The sequence below is a fragment of the Cryptomeria japonica genome, chromosome 7, assembly GCF_030272615.1.
Source record: "Cryptomeria japonica chromosome 7, Sugi_1.0, whole genome shotgun sequence".
Classification (NCBI taxonomy): domain Eukaryota; kingdom Viridiplantae; phylum Streptophyta; class Pinopsida; order Cupressales; family Cupressaceae; genus Cryptomeria; species Cryptomeria japonica.
In genome coordinates, this window is record NC_081411.1 from 462571280 (window position 1) to 462595750 (window position 24471).

Consider the following 24471-nt stretch of genomic DNA (forward strand, 5'->3'; position numbering starts at 1 on the left):
TAGCTGCAATACCTCTTGCCCAAGTACAGTTCCTCTGCCATCCTTGTCCTCCACAAGTCCATTCCAATCAATCCACTGGTGCTCATACTGATCTTCACAAAATAAGAATTTTAGCAAATCCCTATTATCATCAAAAACTTGCCAACTTTTTACATTGTCAAGCACTGACGGTCCGGTCTTGATTTCTACTTCGGTAATATCATCCAAAGGGATGTCATTATGCTTGATAGCCAAGTTAGCCATGAAGTCTACCCAAATATTATTGGATCTTTCAGTCCAATTGATGGAGAAAGCATCGAATAGTTCAATGCAATCCCAAACTTTGTTCTTGTAGTTTCTTAATTTCATTTTTTGCAGCAAATTTGCCTCTAACTTGTGAAACGGCTAATTCTGAATCACCATAAACTATTAGTAACTTAATGCCATGTTTATTTGCTATTTTAAGTCCTAATAAAAGGGCCTCATATTCAACAACATTATTAGTACACTCAAAAGTTAACAAGAAAGAGTATTTAAATTTTTTCCCATTAGGTGAAATAAATACAACTCCTGCTTCATTTCCCTCCTTACTGCAGGCACCATCAAATTATAATTTCCAAATTAAATTTTTATTTTGTTTAACTGTTTGTGTAACTTTATCGATTTCTAAAGGTTTAGCAATACTTACCTGAAAGTTGTGCATATCAGAATGGCAAAAGTAAGCACTTCATCGGGATCAACCTCTTCTATGAGATATGGAGATCTTGGTTCTCTGTTTATCCTCACTGATGTCCCTTCTACTAGAATAGTAGCATATGACAGGTCAAGCTAAACATGTCCACCTACTAAGTTGGACCACTGTCTGGACAACAACATCCCATAGTTCATAGGCACTTGTACAACTGTGATATCTATTTTGTATGCAGTGTCTGGGCAGGCTGGGAATCTGAACTCAACGTCCTTCATGATTCCTACTACAGGAACTGACCTATTTTCCATGGCATAGCATTTACTATAAGGTGTGTTAACATGCATTCGCAACTCTTTCATGACACCTTTTGGCATGATATTTATTACCGCTCCTGAGTCTATCATGCAATTTTTTAGCATTTTTTCATTTATCAATAGTGTTAGATAAAAAGGATCTACCCGTGTAAGGTTTCTGGTAACATATGTGCCAAGATATACCACAGGAGGATCTTCTTTGATTTAGGATCTTCCCTACTCACTTCTCCAACATTAGATATAATTTTTGAAGTCTCATTTTTGTAATCTAGAAATTTCATTACTTGTAGCAAAGGCATAGATATCTTCACCTGGGATAGTGCTTGAGACATGAATGAATTACATATTGAATTGGGCTTACTTACTTGTTTCTTCTCTATAGGCTTAACAAGTTTTGGCATTTCCATTTGTTTAGTTTGTTCTGGTTCTTTCCCTTTCTTGGTACTTGCATCCTTGCCCTTGGCTGTGTTATTATTGGTCCCACCAGATTTTGTGAACTTGGCAAAAATACCTATTGGCTTGCCCTGCTCATTGTTGAAATTCCTATTCCTCAGCTGGTAATTGCTTTTCACTTGTTCTACAGCTGCAATAATGAAAGATTTATTCTCTTCTTTAGTCAAGTTTCTCAAAGAAGGCACTGCTTCCTCCTGAAACAATTTTCTCAAAGTAGGGATATCTTCATCATCATCAGAAAAAACCTGTTGTATGCTATATTAAAAATTCTCTCTTCTTTGATGCACATCAGAATATTCTTCTTCTTCAGATAAATCCTCATTTCTTCCCCAATATGGATTAGGTGAAAGGGCATTCATAGTTGGTTCATAATCCTAATTTTTATCTTCCTCTTCTATCAAGCCCTGGGCAATCATACACTATTCTGCAACATGAGGCAGATTATATACATCACACCATGGATACTCATCTACAAAGTTTGTGGCTTTCTTTAATGGATCAGGAGACTCTTTGTTTATCCTAGGTTTTATTGGCTTTCCATCCTTCCAATTTGTGTTATATGGCATGTCATGCAACCTTGGCCTATTGTAATTTATTTGCTTATTTTTTCTGTATGGTGACCTTTCATTAGGATTTTGCTTACCCTTTAGGTCTTTAAGCATGTCCATGATCTGAGTAAGATCATCTTTCTTGGGAACCCTGGAGTTGTACAAATCTGGATTATCTCTCTTAGCAACCTTCCCAACCACCTTCCTATTATTCTCAATAGTAGCAAATGTCTTGAATGCTAGCTGTAAAGTATTAGGTCTATGAGACAAAGTATCATAATGGGTTTTGCTATCAAAAGCACTCAAATAAAAGTTGATCAGAAATGAATCAACAGGTCTAACATCTCTGGGTATTCTATTTAATACTTTTTTAAATCTTTTATTAAATTCAGCAACTGATTCATTTTGATTCTTCCTTATACTTGTTAATTCATGGGATGCAAATGAAGGATCATTGTGATCTCCAAATTCTTCCAAGAATAGCATTACAAATTCCTACCAGCTACAAATACATCTATCAGGAAGGCTTCTATACCATTCTCCTACATCCCCTATCAAAGATTGAACAAACAATTTCATGAATACATCCTCATGAGGAACCTCAAATTCTCCAATGATATTTTTTACATTAACTACATGCTGTTCTACCGAATCAATTCCATTTCCTGAGAATTTGGGGATTGCTAATCTTAAATCATTAGTGATCTGATTTGGATAACCAACAATGCCAGTGAAATCCAACTGTTTGAATCTTTCAATGATTAGAGGTCGTCTACCAACATGATGGTTGTTTTGATTGTTCATACTTCCTCTATTGAATCCACCATTGTTCCCATTGTTTCCACCACCACTATTATTGCCATTACCATTATTATTGTTCCTGCCTCCACCATTGCCACTTCCATAGTTTCCATTGTTACCTCTATTATGTCCATTATTTTGATTGCTTCCATACCCATTTCTTCCTACATGGTTACCCCTATTTTTGTTATTCCAATTCCCATCATTTCCCCCATCTCCATTTCTTCTTCCATCCTCCTTCCTTTCTTCACTTTGATCCTTATGCACATCCCTCCATCTTCTACTTTCATTTACCAATGGGTTATCATAAGTTACAAAAGGCTGGTCTATTATTCTCATATGAGGGGGACTATACTTTGGAACTACTTATCTACTTGTTTCACCCCTCTCTTCTTCTACCTTGTTTGTCTTGGGGCTTGAAATATTATTTCTCTCTATTCTAAGTTTTTGCAACACCCAATCTAGTTGCCTTTTAAGTGCCCTCACCATCTTGGCATCATCTGCATTCATATCAGCCATTCTAAGAATAAGTTCATCCCACTATTTTGCTTCCTATTCCTCAGTAGTCATGATCTCATCATGGCTATGTCTATTAACTTTTGCATTTATTTTATAGAAAGGATTTTCCTCTATTCTCAGATTTGCCAGTAGATGAAGAATCATCCTCCCTACTAGGAAATCTCTTATATCCTTCAAGTGCAATGTTTGATTTCTTCTCTTTGTTCCTTTTCTTGGGACTCAACTGAACAATATCTTCTTGTCCTTTATGCAGAGACCTCCTCCCCTACATCAATTTTATTGATAGATATCTAGGGGTTTCTCTTATTTTCTCAAAATACCAGCTGTTATTCATGTATTGAAATGTAGATTCGCCACCTCCTAAGAGGAAAATATTAACAAATTAATTGATCTTCTGGGATCCTCCCTCCAGTAGAGTCTAAAAAAAACTACCAGAGATTCTGAAAAACTTTGTATAACATCTCTCTAGCAGAGTCGCAAATCTGTTGGTTCCCAAAACTACAGATTGGAAAGCTTAAGGGTATGCCAAATCCTCAACTACTCCAATTAGCTTTGGCCAACGAATAGGGATGGTCGAAGACCAAATCCCTCTACACTTAAGGCTTCACTAAACCTAGGTGGATATACCTTTCTCTCTCAAGCACTAAGAGGTTATTTAGAGCAGATTTAAACTTTATGGTTAGCAAATACAAAATTGGCAAATGATTATTCTGCAATTATGCTTTATTATGTGCTTCAAGTAAATACTTTTGAAAATAAATAAAAATGATTATAATTATATTTTGAGAATAAAATGCTTTCAGGGTTTAAAAGAAATATGCAAAGATTAGTTCATATAGGGCTTAGGAAGAATGTTTGTCTATTAAGGTCCTTAAATGCATAACAAACCAAGACCTTAAGAGATAAATAATAGACCACCGCCTCTATGTAGGGATATTTATGATACTTTGTGGATAGAAAATCCTATCAACTACAAAGACAATAATAATCATCAACTATGAAGGTTTCAGTATATGTTACATAAATAATGAAAATTCAATCTCACATTTAATGTAACAGCATGTGATGGCACATCATAGCAAATCAAATTGCAGATTTATCAAGAGGACAAAGATAACTTATCAACACAAAAGTATGCACAATATCTAGAAGAGAAACAATGAACCTTGTATATTAATCCTTAGGAAATGATTGCATACAAAACATGTACTTAAAGATACTCCATTATAGTTTGTTTGCACAAAAAATACTTCTTCCTCCTATAGACTTCCTTGATACATATAACTTATAGCCCTTACAGGCAACAGTGATTGTTATTTTTGTAAATTTTCTAAAATCTTCTATCCTAGATCCTAGATAATTTTTAAATACAAAATGACTCACTATAAGTATGTGAATCGATAGGCATAGATGAAAGGACACACCCTTTCATTTTGCTAAACTAAAATTTAACTAAAACCTAACACTTAACTACTTAACTGCTAAGATAATATAAGACAATTATAAAAGCATGAGAAAAAACTTCAATTCTTTGGATCCAACCTCTTTCCGCATTTCCTGATGTATTTAAGGTAGCCTTCATCTTTGTATGTAACTACATTAAATATGGTATCCCTGAGTGCCATCTCCATCTTGATCAGGTCCTCTAACTGGCCAACTGTTTCATTCATATCTAGGGTATCTGCTTGGGCGACACTGAGGGCTGCACTAAGTAATGCCTTACATTCTGAGATCCATGCACTTTTATCCTTGTTAATCCCTGCATCATCAACCAAACTAGGAATGTCATTTTGCAAAACCTCCTGGCAATTCTGGAACTCTTCCTTCAACTCTTTAGTATACTTCTCATGAATTTCAATTAATTTTGTTATCCTTCTGACAGTATTTTCTTTCAATGCCTTATCCTGTAACAACAAATTGAGTCTATCATGAATCCTTTGGTTAGAAACCAAATTATCCATGTTCTTTTGATACACACCCCAGAACTCATCCAAAACCTTTTCTAGATTTTCATATCTCCTTGCCGTGAATACATAGGCAACATCCATCCTCATTGTTTTCATTTGCTTCTTCATCTTATTTTGTTCCAAGGCTAGTTTCTCAAACTTCCTTTTCCATTGGGCACTAGAGTCAGTGATTTGTGGTACTGGATGTCCTCCTCTTTTTAAAACTTCTTCATACAATGCTTTGTATTTATGCTTTCCAGCAAGTTCCCATTTCAACTGAGCCTTATTAAACTTGGAAATGTCAATCCCTATATCTGCAGTGACCATAGGATCCACCTCTCTAGCTTTAAACCTCATCATATGACCAAAAACCTTGTCTACATCTATTATCTCAGGTCTCTTATTGGGAGGGTATAAGGCCCATAACAATATTTCTTCCTCATTTGGACCATACCTTGATCCAATAAAAATATCTTTTACTCCTTGGATATCCAATTTCATATCCCTATTATCCGAGTGCAGAAAAGAATAAAAAATAAATGAGGCACTCAAGTCCCATCCCAGAAACACAATTATACCAGCCTTCACTAGTAATTGCCTCCCCTTTTGTGGGGTCATATTCTCAACTTCTGCATTGATGTCTTCCTTCAACCTCCTCTTCATTTCTTCTTCATTCTCAGGGGTAATATTTGACATTGCTCCCTTCAATTTCTTACCTTTGAAGTGATAGAAGAATTATTTGAACTCTTTAGATTTTATGAATTGATCATTTGATAAAAAAGTGGTGTTCTCAATCATTCTATCATCTATCTTTGCATTCAAGATTGTGATTAACTTGTCCTATGCATTAGACTCTTCTTCTCTATTGGGTACTTGTAAGTTTGACACAACTTCATTCTCCCCTGAGTAACTTTCTACATGTTACTCTACTTCACCTTAGAGGTCCTCCAACCTTTATTTTTTCTCCTGTAAGCTTTTCTCCAAATCTTCCATTATATCAGCCAATTCTTCCACTTCCTTATTTCTGCACAGATCTTCCATATCATCAATAAAATGGATATAACCTTTCAGGGCCTACCCTTTCCTACACATGTTTATATATCTCTCAGGATCATAATTCTTCCTAGGTGTGTGTAACAACAAATTGTATTCATCTGCTAACTTTTTGTCAATGGCTTCATAAGCCCTAGTTGATACAATCCTAAAATCTCCAAAATCCAAAGTTCCTATCAAAAAGTCCTACTTACATGCATCTCCAAATTGATGAGCATTGGAAACACTAAGCTGTCTAATAATTTCTAAAAATACAATACGATTAGGTGCAGGTTTAGGCAATACATATGGTGAACCCTCAAAACCGAACACTCTAACAAAAGTGAAATTGGCATAGGAAAACCAATCACCCCAATTATGATTCACTTTGGTATTATGGTGCTCGAATAGCCGAACAAACTTCTTAATGGTTTCTGAAAATGATTCTTCAATAGCTTCATTGTACATTCTGAACAAGGGTTTGATGAAAAATTCTTCAAACTTAACATAATGGGAACTCACATAACTAGAATCCCATAAAGAAACCCATAGCTACACAGGTTGCTCCTGTCTGTCCTTTGCAAACTGGTTTACTCTCAAACCCTCTGGCCATAGTCCTTTGAATTGACCATCAAACAATATTATACACATTAGAATAGAATAATGCTTGAAATGCTTATTAGGATTGTTCTTCAGGTTCTAAAAACCCTCATGCAATTTGTCTGCCAGATATGTAGTGAAATCAAATGCTCTTGGCTCATGCCTCTATATATCAGTTGCCAAAACCAGCGGTGCCATTTTTTCTACTTCTAGAGCCTCGACTCCTCCCACCTATCCACAAGCCATGTAGGTATATTGGAAATATTTCTTAAAAATTTAAACATCGTAAGGCGGTCTGTCCTCCTCTATCAACCTTCCCTTTTCAGCCTTATGAAATGCCAAATTCCAACCCTGATATGTGGTGTCCATCTTTCTATATTCCTCCTCCAAATCGTCGAAAGACAAAGGCATCTCAGCCTCAGAATCCAAACCAAAGACTTCTTGAATCATTGTTGTTGTGAAATGAATGAAAGCAATCCCGTCGGGCAAGAAGATGCATCTTTTGGTAGCATCATAGTTTCTAACCATGAGCTTGAGCAAGTCCATATTTACAAACACATTGGGGACCGTGAGTTTACCTAGACTAGTGCTCCATGGGTTAGAGATATACATTGGGTTGTTTCTCCTTATATAATGGAATAGGAACAATTAATGTCCTCTCACTCTAGTCCATACATCGCCAATCTCTTTGTACCTATCCTCCAAATGTCATGAATTGGCAAATTGGTCTTCGACCTTCTAGACCTAGCTCTTAGAGAACTCATCTGACCGATCATATCTTTATTTAGCTTCCTTTGTTTGGAAGCCTCCCCTGCCTTTGATATTTTAGATGTCTCACTAGATATTTCCATCACTTTCCTTTTTCCTTTTGCACTGGAACCCTGCATTTTGCAAATCCTCTGTTTTGTACTCTGCAACTTTAATTATCACTCTAGAGATATCAAACCACTTTCTGATTAATTTGTGAAAAACAACGTGCACGGGACCCCATATATAGGTTCATTCTCTATTATAGCTAACATTTGGAAAATATCCTGGTTAGATTTACTTCATGCGATTTCAGGCCTATCTGTTGGATGCATTAAATAATGGTTGTCATGTCTGTTTTCACACCAAATTTCTCAACGGCTAACTAGCGTAACTCGGCCCAAAAATTTAATTTTTTGGTGCCACCCATAATGTACACCTCTTTAATTCCTTTATTTGTCCTTTTGCTTGGTGTATGTCACCCCGACAGGCCCATCTTCGTGTCTCATCAGTACATGTTTGCCTATGGATCCATCTTTCTTTCCTTTGTGGCATTCTACCCATCGGGTATTGGCATAACTCACTTTATGTCTCTCTGATGATTTGATGACATCGACTTCATACTTGCGCATCCTTTTTATTTGTCCAGTCTATCGGCATATATTTCCTCGACAGATCCCCTTCTCACGTCCATCTCCACTTTCTCATCGAGCATCAATATAATAGAAATGTCTAGTCCTAATGAGCTGATGATGTCTTGATGACTTCGGCTTCGATTAGTGTAACCTATCCCGATCAACTCTCATTCTGTTATGGCTTTGCTTTTGTTTTTATAGTCCATCAGTATAACTCTCCCCGATACACCCACCTTTGGTTTCTACTCTTACTTAATCCATCAGGTATCGACCTAATTCATTTTATGTCCCTCTGATGCCCCGATGACCTCAACATTTCAATCCACATTCTACCTAAGCTTTCTGCTTTATCGGTATAACTCTCCCCAAAGACCTCCTTGCAATTGACCATTCGCTATAACAACCTCATCGGGATTCGACATAGCATGAAATTCCTCCCCCCAACGTCCCGATAAGTCTTCAGTTAGTGTTATTTTGTTAGTATAACTTATACCGATATCCCCATAGGCTCTTTTACCTTCATCAGGGGTTGGAATAGCCCTTTTCTATTCCTCTGAAAGTCCCGATTCTACTTCGTTGCACTTTTATGCTTTATACCTCTAAGTCGGCTTTATCGGTGTAGGTAATACTGATGGTTCTACCTTCTGATTCTCCATGTCATCAAGGATTGACCTATCTCGATGTGGTTCTTTTCTCCGATGGACTTACCTTTAGTTTTCTTCAGTCATCGGGTATTAGGATAGATTTTTTCATCATTACAAGTCACACCGATAGCCTCATCGGCTATCGGTATAACAAGTTTTACATTTCCCTGATAAGCCGATGCATGCCGATAGAAAACACCCTTCTTCTGCCTCATCAGAACAAGCTATCCCGACCATAACTTTCCTAAGAGTGTGCATCATGTTGAATATCATTTAATTGCTCCAATGGGTCTACCTTTTGATTTATCGGCAAATGTTATGTCAATAATCCTCCTTTTTCTTGCCAACACTATTTCATCGGGACTACTTATGCTGATAATTGAAATTTTGTAGTTTTGAACAAATGAGCCATCCACCATGAATAATAGTGATCCCAGCTATCCCACAGGGTTTGATACATACTAGAAAAAAATCTTAGATTATACCATAATTACTTCTTTACTGATAAATGCTCCCATACTTGATTCCTTGTGTAGTCTATACTCAGTGCATGGCCTTAGTGTGCCCAAGTGATACCTTGGCATTCCTGAAACAACTGATCCTTAGAGAACCTTACTTGTGCTAATAAGGTTCTTGCACATGTAAACCAACAGTAAATGTTCATATGATAGGAAAAAGGCCTCCATATAGCACAAAATGTTTTGTAAAAATATGTGCTAATAGTTAGTCTTTGATGTTGATATGGAGATTTGTCTCCATTTTGGTCCAGCTACTGGAATTGGTTTAGATTGGTTATTCATGTGATCCTAATGCATATCATAGTTAGCTGGTTCAAGATTTGATGATCCAGATGCTATCATTTGTTCTAGTAAGCCTTTTGGTTACTGGTAAGGGTTTTATCAGTAGCACTTTGATGAAGATATTTTGATGAATATGATAAGTGGTGTTGGTGTGGCTTATACAAGGTTATCAGGATGCTGATGGTTATCATGTTTGTGTTCCAGTTTTCCATAGTATTTCATTTGGCTTAAGGCAACCTATTTTGTGTCCTGTGTTATTCTGCTAGGTAATGGACCAGTTTATGTAATGTGTTGGTTGATGCTCTTGATGTGTCACCAATTGGATTTATTGTTTGGTTTATGTTGTTTCAGTCTTAGGCTGACCTAATTATTTATGTCTCGGGTTGGTATAAATATGATGTAAGATCTCTTTGTAGATCATGGTATGGGTTATGGGATTATCTATATGCGAATAAAGTTGTAATCATATGTAGAGGTTTTGGTCAATCATAGGTGATAGAATTGGGTTTGTGCAAGAGGTTTAAGACCTTCGATATTGAGCTTAACTGGAACTGTACTCAGGCATAGGAGATGTTATTTTTGCAGTTTATTCATCTTTCTGGATTGTAGTCTAGATTTATTTTGTAGTCAGTGAGGCTCCTTTTGTGATGAGAAGTGCGCTCTAGGCTATTGGCCTTCCTGCATGTGCAGGCCCCTCTTACTATAATCACATACTTACTGCATAAGTATTATTTGATTGTGGGTAGGCTTCCCACCATGGTTTTTCCATTTACTAGGTTTTCCACGTATAAATCCTAGTGTTATGTGTTATGGATGGTTGGTGATTGTTCTGTGATTTATTTTCATGCATAATTTTTATATATCTTCTATTCTGGTATTTGGTTTATGCATTTTGGTAAAAGGTTTTGTGTGCTTAAAGTTTTATAATCTGTTGACAACTAATCCCCCCCTCTCAGTTGTCCACTGGTTATCCTAGCACTTCCCTCCTAGTGGGAATTTGGAACACCAAGGCCAACATATTCGGTGATAAATCAATCACCAGTTTCCCATCAGCATATACACACTATCTGGTGTTAGGATTATAAAATTGTGCAACATGCACTATGAGTTCTAGCGCCTGCACTGACTACGAGAAAATAGTCACCTCTACTTGGCTAGATCCTTCAATTCAATTGTATGTTGCACCCAATCTAGGTTTCTCCAATTGATTTTCTATATCTTCGAGCTCTATATCTCGATCTCAGTGTTTGTAATCCATTGTATGGCATCCTCTAGCTCAAAGGCGTGTGTTCACCCTTGGTATTGATATTTCAAGGTGACTGACAGCTTCTCAAGATCTTCCACTTTTCAAGAAGATTCCATTAAACGTAGCTAAACCTGTAAAACAAACCAAATCAACATCAAAAACTACTAAAAAAGAAAACTCTACAAAAACAGCTCACCTCGGGACTCCAGGATCTCGAGGTTCCGAGGTGAGAAAACATAAAAACCATGAAGGAAACCCGAGAGTCCGGGGTCCCAAGCTTAAACTGATAGTAAAACTAAAAAACTCAGAACCCCAGGGACCCAGTATACCGGACTCACCAAAAGCACAAAAGTAGACCACTTCGGGAACTCGAGTTTCCAAAGTGGTGAGACCCCTAACAGAAAACAAACTCGAGACTTTGGGGTTCCAAAGTACCGAGGTGGGATTCGAAAATGCAAAATGAAACTTTGGAAAATGGAAGTCCAAGTAAACCACAAAGATGGAGAAAAAAAGAGCTCAGGACTACAAGATTCCAAGTTGAACAGACATGCAAAAAGAAACTAATTCGGGATCGAGAACCTAGGTTTCCTAAGTAGTTTCACCTAAAACCTAAAACCAGCAAGAACATCATTTTAGGAACTTGGGGACATGATTTTATGAAGTGGTGGGAAAAAAACAAACAAACAAACAACAGAAAAGACTATCATTTTGGGAACTTGGGAACCTGAGTTTCTGAAATGACACGATAGTGAGGAAAACCCCTAACCCAAAACTTCAGGGATCCAAGATTCTGAGGTTAGGGCACAACACCAAAAGAGAAACAAACAAAACAAGAAAAATATAAGAAATCAAAATTAAACATACCCAACAACACATGCAAATCTGAACAAGGAAGGCAGGAAATCCACCTACCTGGTATGAAAAGCGAAGACAATGGTCGATCAGGCGCATGAGAATGCGAAGTTGCAAGGTCAGAGCTCTAGATTTGGATGAATGAGTGGACAAATGATCTCCAAAATGACCTCCAACTATATTTATACCCTCGACCAGGCACCACATTAAATGCGACTTTGAGAACCCAGGTTTCCAAAGTGCAACACAGATGACAAGCTTGGAACCTCGGGGACTCGAGATACCGAACAACAAAACAAAAAACCAACCCACAAGTTTGGGAACCTGAACCTTCGGGGTGATAACCAAAAGGAAAATAATCACTTTGGGAGTCTGGGAACCCAGACTTCTTAAGGGATGCTCTGAACAAAACAAAAGAAAACTCGAAAACTCTAGAGATCGGGCTTCCGAGCAAGGAACCAAAAAAAAACCAAAAGGTCACCTCGGGACTTCGAGAACACAAACTTCCGAGGTGACCAGAGAAAAAACTAAAAACAAAGGAAAACAAACAAAAAAAGACAAAAAGGGGGACCCATATTTTCATGGGAAAGAAAATGATGGGATTAGATATGCAGGGCATAGTAGGTATATCTTGTGAAAATTTGGCATGATTTGAATTTGTGTGTAGAAGTGCTTTGTGAACACTATGAAAACATGTGTGTAGTGACATGTGAAGTAAACCAAATAAATGTGATGTGTCCCAAGTAGGTGACCTTGTCCACCTAACTTGGGTAAGGGTAAGATGGACATCAAGGGTGATCCATCAAGAAGTATCCTTTGTGAGAATTTTATGTATGAATGTGATGGTTTATGTGTTTATGTTAGTGGATGTGATGTACCCCAAGCTAGTGAGCTTTTTTGAAAAGCTTAGTGTATGTTCTAAATGTGAATGTAAATGAGGAAATTTTCATGTTGCTTGTTGTGTTAGTGGTTGTGTTCATTATTTTATTGTGTTAGTAATTATTTGAGATGATGTCACATCCACCAGGTTGAAAGAAAATCATGTAACTAGGGGTTGAGAGTTTGGACTACCATTGAAGTCTTATGAACATTTATTGGTTGAAAGACTTCAAAGGGAATTGTCCACAAGTAATCCCCCTCATGAAGAGCCACACTTGTTGGTTCATAGTAAAATTATGTTGGTGATGTACCTTGGTGATGCATCATCCACCACATTGATACACAATGTGTAAATAGGGGTTGAGAGATAGGACCTACATTTAAGTTTTATAGATATTGGGTCATGTAAGACCTCAAAGCACGTTGTTCATGGTGTCTCCCTTGAGGGGTTGAAAGGTAGGACTATCGTTGAGGTCTTATGAATATTTATTGGTTTTAAGACTTTGGAGGGAATTGTTCATGAGTACTCCCCCTCATGGTGAGCCACACTTGTTGGCTCATAGTGGAGACCTAATCCTTTATGTGTTTACCCATGGGTTGAGGATGGACCATACTATGGTAGTGATACTTGGATAATATGGAGATTGAGAATAATTTATATTGGCTTTTTAGATACATGGCATTATGGATTCACTATTGATCATGTCCCAAGTTGTGTGGGATGAACGTTGCTTACCTTTCATGTGGTAGAGACCACCTTCATATGGCATGCTATTATTATTATGTGGTTAGACAACCATTCTAATTATGTGGTTAGATAACCACCATTATATTTTCATGAGCTCTATGTGGTTTGAGACCAATGTTTCCCCTCCTCCCCCTTAAGTGACTTGATTGAAGTCATGAAGTAATCGTGTTGTGGAAAAATTTATGCTATTTTGAACTCATATTTTGATTATTTATATGATTTGTAATTGATCGATGTAGCCAACATATTTGAAATTATTTAAGTTATTTGATTAAATTCATTTTTAAATTGTCCTTTTCTCCCAAAGGACTAGTTATTGTGACCTTTCATTTTAAAATTCATGATTTTTTGTTTGATGGCCTTCATTAAAATTTCAACTTAATTTATGTATTGTCATGATTTGATGCTATTTAAGTTAATAATTTCTCAATTTGAGCCTTTATCAAAAGTTAGTAGCTACTAGCATTTGTATAGTGATGTGAAATTTGTAAGCTACCATACTCATGAGGGGACCTTGATAGGTTGTACGAGGAGAGTAGATGGCTTCGACGATTATCATACAGGGGTAAATGAGACTAGTATGGGATGGTTATAGACCATTTCCCCTCGATCTATGTCATATATTTATGCAAAAATTTTCTCAAGAAGGACCTAATGTAAATTATGTATGCGATACAAATTCTCAGAGGAGAATTTTCGATAGTAGAAATCCTCATCCATGTGAGTCTCGTGATATGAGTCAAGTGAGTCATTTTTGTATTCATTTATGTGTTATTCATGTGGTTTAATTTTCAAATGAAAAATAATTGTTAAAGAATAATAATTGAAGAGGATATAATAATGACAAAGCTTATATTGTGGCAATCTTGATAGCTAATGATATTTTAGCAAGGAGTGAGTTATTAGTAATAACATTCTGATTGTGATTAAAACCAATTTACATCAAGAAATTGTTAGGCATATTAACATTTTGACAACTTCATTATATATGTATATTGTGTATGAGTACCTAAAAACAATGTGGTGACACTCCAAATTGTTAAAAATGCCTTAAGGATGCTTATTTAGTGAATTACCTTCTTACTTCTCTACTAACTTTTAAGAGGAAGTTTAGTCTTAGGGGGGTAGGATGTGAGACCCCACCTTTCAACATTGATACTTTATATCTTGATGCAAATATGAGATGCTCTACTTGAGTTAGATGGTAAGAGAGTTTGAATTATAATTAAATCTTAATTATGATTATATTTCTCAAGTGGAATAGTCTAACTATACTCTCAAATCTCTCAAATTTAATGTGAAATTGAAACTACAATGTGGCTTGTTGATATGAAGTAATAACCTAGAAGGAACAAATGCTTCAATAAAAGATAGAGCATAGATATTCTTACCTAGGGTGAATAGAGAGAATAGGAACACCTTATGTCATGTGATTTTTTTAAGTTAAAATGAACTTTGTATTTTCTTTTCATGTTGAATAATGAATTGACCATGTGAAGGTTTTGTGAGACATTGGATTTCATTTAATGAGCTAACATTGGTATAATCACTTTGTTTGCATTTAGTTTTAGGGACCATGGGAAGTACATCATCAACTAACCTAGCAACATACTCAAATAATCAAGCAAAGAGGTATGTTGAGTACAAGTATTAATTTGACAATTATTATGACAAATATCATATCAAACCTATAACTGCAAGACTAACTTGCAGTCTCATTCATTATAGTAAATTTTATCCATGGATTTTTTATTATATAACATGTCATTGAATTAAATACCTCTATTTGTGTGTATCTTATCCAAATCCCTGAAACTTCCATCGCTTGAGGTCTTCTACTAAATGCAAGTCACATATCTTGTCCAAGATTTATATGTTTTACATGCTTCTCATAGAAGGGGTTCAACTAATATATATATTTGGTTTTTACATTGTTTTGTGCAAACATTCAAGTAGATTAATGTGTTAGAGATAAAACAATATTACATTGTGAATTATTTACTAATTTAGTAACCTTGTAATGTAAAGAAAGGTAATTATAAGTGTAGACACTAAAAAATGGTCAACACATGTGTCTCCTATTTTTAACATATCATGTGTATAGTCTGTTGGCAAATGCACACTCCAATGAGATATTGTAGGTGATTGAAGGTTTTGTCATTGATGGCAACCTTACAATCCTATGACACCGGCAAGACAATTTACCGGTACCAACAAAGACAAACTCTACACCGACACATAGACCACCAGCACCTGCAGTGAAAGGAAGCATACCTTCTCCTAGAAGAACCAGACAGAAATAACAGGCAGTAAGGCCCCCAGCAAGAAAAGTAACTCCAAAGAAGAAGTTAACACCCAAGAAGAAAACTCAACAAACCATTTCTCCAATTGACAAACTTCTAAATGAAATTACAAAGGATGGAAAGCTGGAAAACATCAATAAATTATATGATTCATTATCAGTTTTTGAGTAGAAAATAACAAGTTTTGAGGAAGAACTACTAAAGCTGGAAAGAGAAAAGGAGAGAGTAAAAGGAAAGGCTAAAGATCTAAAATGGAGACTTAGTCCAAATTTGGACTACCTCACCTCCTTAAGAAAAGAAATATCTGATGCTTTGATTCAAGTACAAAAAACACCGACAGAGCAAATGCAACACCTCACCGATACAGTTCAGAGGACATAGGCCACAATAAAAGACAACAAAAAGTTCATTGAAAGCCTGAATCTGGTTTTGGAAGATCTTTTTCAGATTGTAACCAACTAGTTACTAGGGTGAAACTAGAAACCACACTCAATTGACACTTTGACAACCTTTGTCATTGATGCCAAAGGGGGAGTAGTGGAAGAGAAAAATAATCAGTAAAATGACTCATCAACTTAGGGGGAGTACACATTATTTTGGTACTCAATTTTTGGTAAGACAATTCCAACAAATTCCTTTTGGATGACAGTTTTTGGATTTTTCTCATGAGTGTTGCCATCAATGCCAAAGGGGGAGATTGTTGGCAAATGCACACTCCAATGAGATATTGTAGGTGATTGAAGGTTTTGTCATTGATGGCAACCTTACAATCCTATGACAATGGCAAGACAATTTACCGGCACCAACAAAGACAAACTCTATACCGAGACATAGACCACTGGCACCGACAGCGAAAGGAAGCATATCGGCATAGAAGCCGACATGAATTTTGTTTGTAATATATTTTGTTAATTATTGTAAAAGCATTGTAAGACGAATTGGGAAGTTGTAAAATGACTCATATATATAAGAGATCATTGTAGAACATTTTGTAATAGATGGAAGAAATATATAGGCAAAATAAGCAGACCTATTATGCAAATTATAGGTTAAGGGTTTATGTATGAAGCAGAGCTATAAACCGGTACTGGATACGGCATAGTAGATGCTATTTTGAAGTAGTACAAGACATTGGATTTATATAATCCATTTTGTAAGTCAGTGAGACTTCCCATTTTGTAATTGAGCAGTAAGCTCTAGGCACTTGGCCTTCCTGCATGTGCAGACCCCTATTGTAGCAGTAATATTCTCTTATTGGCCAGTAAGTGAATATTGTGGGTCACAAATCCCACTGATATATAGTATTGATATGCTTTACATGTTTTAAGTTAAGAAAATCATTAAACCGGTTAGATACTGATTCACCCCCACCCCCCCTCTCAGTATCTGTCGGAATCCTAACATAGTCTTTAATTAAACCACCTTTTACTAAGAATTCTTCTAAGTCCTAAATAAATAAATTAAATAATTTATTTATTTATTTGTCTCCTTTGTCTATTAGTTAAATAAATTCATTTTATTTATTTAACTAATTCATAAATATGAGTAATAAATTAATAAATCATTTTTATTAATTTTCATATTTATCTTCCTCCAAAATAAAGATAATTAATAAATTTAATTTATTAATTCATCTTTATTTCTTGCTTTTCTTAATTTTTTATTCTTCCATTTTATCCTCTTATGTGGAGATATTTAATAATTTTTAATTATTAAATCTTTTCATAGAATCCTCCTAATTTTTGAATTTGGAAACTAATATCTTTCTTTGATTTTCAAAAATCAATATTTTTGGTAATATCTCATTAATCATAATTTTTAAATTCAAAAATGAGGTATGCATCTTCAAAAATCTGCTTTTTCTCATAAGAGGATATTTTATTTTCAATTCTTCTATTTATCTTTTCGAATGAAGATATTTAATATTTTTTAATTATTAAAATCTTTTTGATATTTTCAACTTGCTAATTTGGTATTTATGAGAAGATAATTACATATTTTATTATTTATTCTTATAATATCTTCCCTTTTTCTTTCTTCTATCTTCATCCTTCTTTGAATGGCAGTTCTATTGTGAACTCAATCTTGTCCATTGATTATTTTTAGTCTCGAATCAATCTTAGTCATTCAATTAACCCTCAATTTTTCTATAAATTGAGCTCTCATTGCTCATTTTCAGCAACCACGCTTCTAGTATCCCACAATGTCAAAATTGATCTTGCTTTCATACTTTGCTCTTGCACTTATAGGTGAGATCCACAAATCCACTATTTGGAGGAGAAATGAAGACAAGGGAGAGATATGAAGGAGATTCTTTGCTTCTCTGGGCATCCATTTTCGTGTATTGAAGACAAATATTGAAACTACTTACATATTTGTTGCAGGACGCGGCCAAAGACTTATATTCGAAACCATGTGTTTATGATTTCTAGCTTAGTTGCACACTTCATTTTCTAATGGATAAATGAACACCATGTATGCCATGTTTGTTTTTCATTGGCTTGCATCTTTTAACCTTTTCAAAACCCTAAAAATTGGAAAACATGAAAAATCCAAAAATAAACGCTTTTGTTTCATTACACCAATAAACTGTCCCTTTTGTACATAGACAAACATTTGTGTAAAAAATAAACATATAACATGTTACAATACCGCACTTAAAAAATCATGCATTAATAGATGGAATTTTCAATCAATCAAGCATTCAAACTGGTCAACTTGTCTTATCAATCAATCAACATCATTATCATTGGTCCTTATCAAATATTATCATGGGTCTTATACAAGGTGTGGTATACTCAAAACCAAACTGTCATGTCCTGTCTTAGATGAGGTACTGTATTCCCTAAAACCAGACAACATGATCATCCTTTTATCATAAACATTATCACTTTTGACAACAAGATCAAAATGGTTGTTTGACTTGCAAGTCTTATCCTTTTATTGATTTATCTTGTATAATGTTCCTATGTCGGTTGATGATGTCATTGAGTGATTTAGAGTGGTCAAAATGGCTCGTGGTCTTTCTTGTTTTTTATTTTCTATTTGTGCGGTGTTTCATATTATTCTGGGGCAAGTATGTCTTAGGATGGTTGAACCATTCCATATCTGCAATGTGTCTATTTTACGCAAAGGGATTGCATTATCGCCCTGGCCTTCATTTCCATGGTGCGCTGCATCCGTTTTGCCATATCAAATAAAGGTTCTCACCTACCATTAGCATTTGTGAAAGCAATATTTCATCACTAATCATTCTTCACTTCTCACTTTCATTTCTTCTGGCTAACATTTCTTCTATCCCATCAATCATTCTATCTATTATCGTGCTATCTATTCTATCATCAATTGAGAATTTCTTCATTTGATATCAATCACCCTTTTTTCTACAATCCATTAACATTCTTTACTTCTTATTCACATTTTATCTTTCATCACATTTTATCTTTCTAACATTTCTTCTCTTCTTTTGAGAGATCATTCATTTCTTCCATACATAAACAATCTCTTGAGGGGGCATCCTACCTCCATCCCTTGGTTTGTTGGGGCATGATTTCTCAATTTTTTTCTTTGAAACAATGCTCAAAATTGCAGTCTTAAACAGGGGCAAAAAGTAGACATAAAAAATGGTCAACACTTGTGTCTCCTATTTTTAACATATCATGTGCATAGTCTTTAATTAAACCCCCTTTTACTAATTATTGAGGTTAAAGTTGAACTGCAAAGAAATGTCCTGAAACTTGTTAGTCCATCATACAATATAAAAATGAAAGCTACAAGAAACTTAACTTCAACCAATGAAGTAACATGAAGTAAATGAAATAAACAAGATTATACCTTTCATGATTTACACCTCATTGTGTCCTAAGTCCACTATTCCTGGTTGCAGATGATTTTCTCTTGGACAAGCACTAGGAGCTTCGAAGATGGCATATGAAAAATGGACTAATATTTAACTGATACTATGATATGCATATACAAATGATTTAAGATAACATAATATTAAGCTATGATAAGAATTCTAAAATTTCTAATTTCTTCAAACTCAAACTCACGGATGCAAGATAAAGACTCCTATAATGACTATAGGATTAGCTATTAGACTATTAGTTCCAAAATGGCTTAGGATGCCTCTTTTTATAGATTTTTGAGTGCATGAGCTTAGGTGGTAGAGATCAACGGTCATGATTAAATCTTGCAAATTGGATGGTTATGAGCAAGAAGTTGAAGGTTGAGAGAAAAGGGGAAGGAGAAGACAAGTGTCATCTCACATTGACTGATTTGTAGACTTGAGAGGATATAGGATAGTTGGAGAAGATGTAGGAATGAGACGACAATTGGAATCAAGTCCTCCTAAGATATAGGGATGTTGGTGTAGGTCCCGGAGACAACTAAGAGGGGGGGGTGAATCAGTTGTCTAATAAATTCAAACCAAAAACTTATTAACCAACTTAATGCTTAATACCGGTAAATCAGTTAAGTATGCCGATAGACAGTGTTAACAGTAAATTGCTATACCAGTAAGAATTAATGCATGAAACATAAGCACAAAGTCATCCACAACACATGACACCAATATTTGTACGTGGAAACCCTATAAGGGAAAAACCAGGGTGGGAAACCTTACCCAAAATCAGATGATACTACTACAGATAGTAAGTGTACAAAAGGGGTCTGCACATGCAGAAAGGTTAACAGCCTAGAGCACACTACTCAATCTCAAATGGGAGTCACACTAACTACAGTTGGATGGTTAAATCCAATAAGAATGTACTGCACAAAATTGCATCTTCATATGCTGATTTTAGTACCGGTGTAATGCTGATATGCTTCTACAAAAACCTAACTTCACCTTCAAATGATGTCTTCATGTATGCCTCTGCTTTATCTTGCATATGCTTTCACTTGAATCTTTTTTGCATTCCACACTTGATCTTACAAATAAGATCTTACATTTATACCATACCCTAAGACCAATTTTAGTAGGCCAGCTCTACAAAATATTACAATAAAAATATTTTACAAACAATACAATATCCGATGCAATAACCGAATGAACTTGTTGACTTAATGCATTTACAACAATAATAAATCATCTCCATAGCGTGCCATGCTAATCTGGAAAAGATAAACCTGCTGGTGTAACCCTAGATAACCTAGACCTATTTGCCGGTAAAAGCAAATATGCAAATAAGAATATACCAATGATTATTACTTCAAAATAAAGTGTCCACATGATGTCTTCGACATTACCAAGTGTCTTCCATGTAATTCCAGGTACCAGTGAACATTATATTCTATCAGTTAATCATATACTGGTAATTGTTGCATTGTTTATTGTTTGTCGGTGAATGTTGCTGGATCTCCAAAGTAGGTGTATTTAGTAGGTGTTGGCATTGATGGCAACACAAGATGGAAAAACCATCAAAGTGCCAAAATAGAAATGCCAAGTGTAAAACCAACAATCTCCTCAAAGTGACAATCTCTCCCCCTGGAAGCAACATGAGTTATTTTATGTTATCCTGTACCAATTTTCACCATAGATATCTCTCCTCAATTGATAATGTGTTTTTCCATATATCTCTCCCCCTTTGACATCAAATGCCAAAGCTACAAAATTTAAATCCATACAAAAATACCGACTAATCCCCCTAAGAAGTAGCTTCCTCATCAAATACCGGAATAAAAGATTTGTCCATTTAATTCTATTAGTTGATGACAATCATCAACTATCTAAGTCTCTACTGGTGGAGGTATGACTCTGAGCTGATCTCTAAGATACTCAAAAGTTTTGTGAAAATATCTGCAAGCTATTCTTTAGTATTCACATAAACCAGTTTTATCTCCTTTTCTTCAACTTTTTCCCTTATAAAATTTAGTTTGATAGAAACATGTTTTGTTTTAGAATGTAATACTGGATTCTTAGATATATCAATTGCTGCAGTGATATCACAATATATAGTAATAGGTTCCTTGCATTTTACCTTTATGTCTTTCAACATTTTCTTAAGCCAAAGTACCTGTGTACAGTTTGTTGCTGCTGCAACATATTCTGATTCTGCTATTGATAAAGATGTTCAACTCTGTTTCTTACTTAACCAAGAAACTAATCTCTTTCCAAGAAAGAATGCTCCTCCAATGGTGCTTTTTCTATCATCCACATCTCCTACCCAATTTGCATCTATGTATGCATATAGATCAAAATTTTCATCTTTAGGATACCATAATCCAAGATTTGTTGTGCCTTGTAAGTATTGGAAAATCCTTTTTACTGCTGATTCACGATTTTTCCTAGGATTACTCTGAAATCTAGAAACTATACATACTGCATTCATAATATCAGGTCTTGTTTATGTCAATTATAGTAAACCTCCTATCATAGATTTGTATCTAGTTGGATTAACAAGTGTAGAATCATCCCTTTGAGATAATTTGTCATTTGTAGTCATAGGTGTGCTTACCAGTTTAGAGTTCTCCATCCTAAATTTCTTAACTAGTTCTTTCAAGTACTTAGATTGACTCAAAAATATGCCTTTATCAGTCTGTAAAATCTGCAATCCTAAAAAGAATTTTATTTCTCCGATCATAGACATTTCAAATTCTTGCTGCATTTCAAGAGAAAATTCTTTGCATAATTCATCTTCACCTCCAAAGATTATATCATAAACAAATACTTCAATAATCAAGATGTCATTATTAGTTACTTTGTAATATAAATTGCTATCTGCATTTCCTTTAGTAAAACCAATCTTTAAAAGATACTTATCCAATCTTGCATACCAAGCTCTTGGAGCTTTTTTTAATCCATACAGAGCTTTTCTTAATCTACAAACCATATCATTGTCATCTATCAAGGAAAATCCATCAGGCTATTCAATATAGACTTCCTCTTCAAGATCTCCATTCAAAAATGCACATTTAATATCCATTTGATAAACTTTGTAATCCTTGTGAGCTGCAAAAGCCAAGAATAATCTAACTGCCTCAATTCTGGCTACCGGTGCAAAGGTTTCATTGTAATCAACTCCTTCTTTCTGAGAATATCCCTTACACACTAATCTTGCTTTATTTCTGACAACCTTACCATCTTCATTGAGTTTGTTTCTAAATACCCATTAGGTTCCAATTACATTTTTATTTTTAGGCCGAGGAACTAATGTCCAAGTATTATTTTTCTCAATTTGTCCTAATTCTTCTTCCATAGCTTTAATCTAAAATTTATCTTCACATGCCTCATTGATAGATAATGGTTCAATTTGAGAAATAAGACATACCTCTTCATTTTCCAATCTTCCTCTTGTCATGACTACCTTAAATTTGCTTCCAATTATCTGATCTTCAGAATGATTTAGTCTTACATACCAGGGTGTCTTAGTCTGTTGTTGTTCTTCAATTACTGTAGAATCCTCTGATGATACCGGAGTAACTGGATCATCATTCTGTACTGGTGGATTTATTGTAGGTCCATTTGTCATAATTTCTATTTCCGGTTCAGAGTCTATATACCTTGAAGTTCCTCTGAATTGTTCATCAATCTTTACATTTGTACTCTCAACAATTTTCTGTAATCTTTTATTAAAACATCTATATGCTTTACTCTTAGATGAATAACCAAGAAATATTCCTTCAACACTACTAGGATCAAACTTGCCAATATACTCATCTCTTCTAATATAACATTTACTTCCAAAAATTCTGAAATACTTAAGAGTAGGAGTATTACCAAACCATAGTTCATGAGGGGTCTTACCGGTTTCACCTTTGATGTGAACTTTGTTGAATGTATAGACAACAGTGCTTACTGCCTCTCTCCAGTACACATGGTAGATTTGCTTCTGATAACATACTTCTTGCTGCATCCAAAATAGTTCTATTTTTTCTTTCAACAACTCCATTCTATTGTGGTGTCTGAGGTGCTGATAACTGTCTTTTGATTCCATTTACTTCACAGAATGTATTAAAATCTTTAGATGTGAATTCTCCTCCTTGATCTGATCTTAAACATTTAATTTTCTTACCAGTTTCATTTTCAACCATTGCTTTGAATAGTTTGAACTTCCCAAGTGCTTCTGATTTTTCCCTGAGAAAAGTAACCCAACACATTCTAGAATAATCATCAATAATTAGCATGAAATATCTATCACCTTGTAAGCTTTTAGTTCTAGCTGGACCACATAAATTAGTGTGAATTAAATCAAGGGCATTATTGGATTATTCTGAAATACTTTTGAAACTAGCTCTAACTTGTTTTCCAAATTGACATTCCTTGCAAATTGTATTATGAGGTTTCACAATTTTAGGTAGATCTCTAACTACCTTAGAAGTACTGATTTTTACCATGCAATCAAAATTTACATGACATAGTCTTTTATGCCATAGCCAACTTTCATCTATATGTGCAATTAAGCATGCCTTTTCACTATTATTCAAATGAAAGATATTACCTCTAGTCTGATTACCGGTTGCAATTTCCAAACCAGTTCTATTCATGATTTTGCATTTTCCATTTTTAAATTGTAACTGAAAACCTTTTTCAACTAATTGACCAACACTTAAAAAGATTATGTTTTAATCCTTCAACATAGTAAACATTGTCAGTGTTATGTTTACCATCAAGAGATATTGAACCCTTACCTTTGATTGAATAGGCTTTGTCATCTCCGAATCTTACTAAACCACCATTGTATTCTTGAAAGTTCAAGAATTTACCTTTGTCTCCAGTCATGTGATGTGAGCA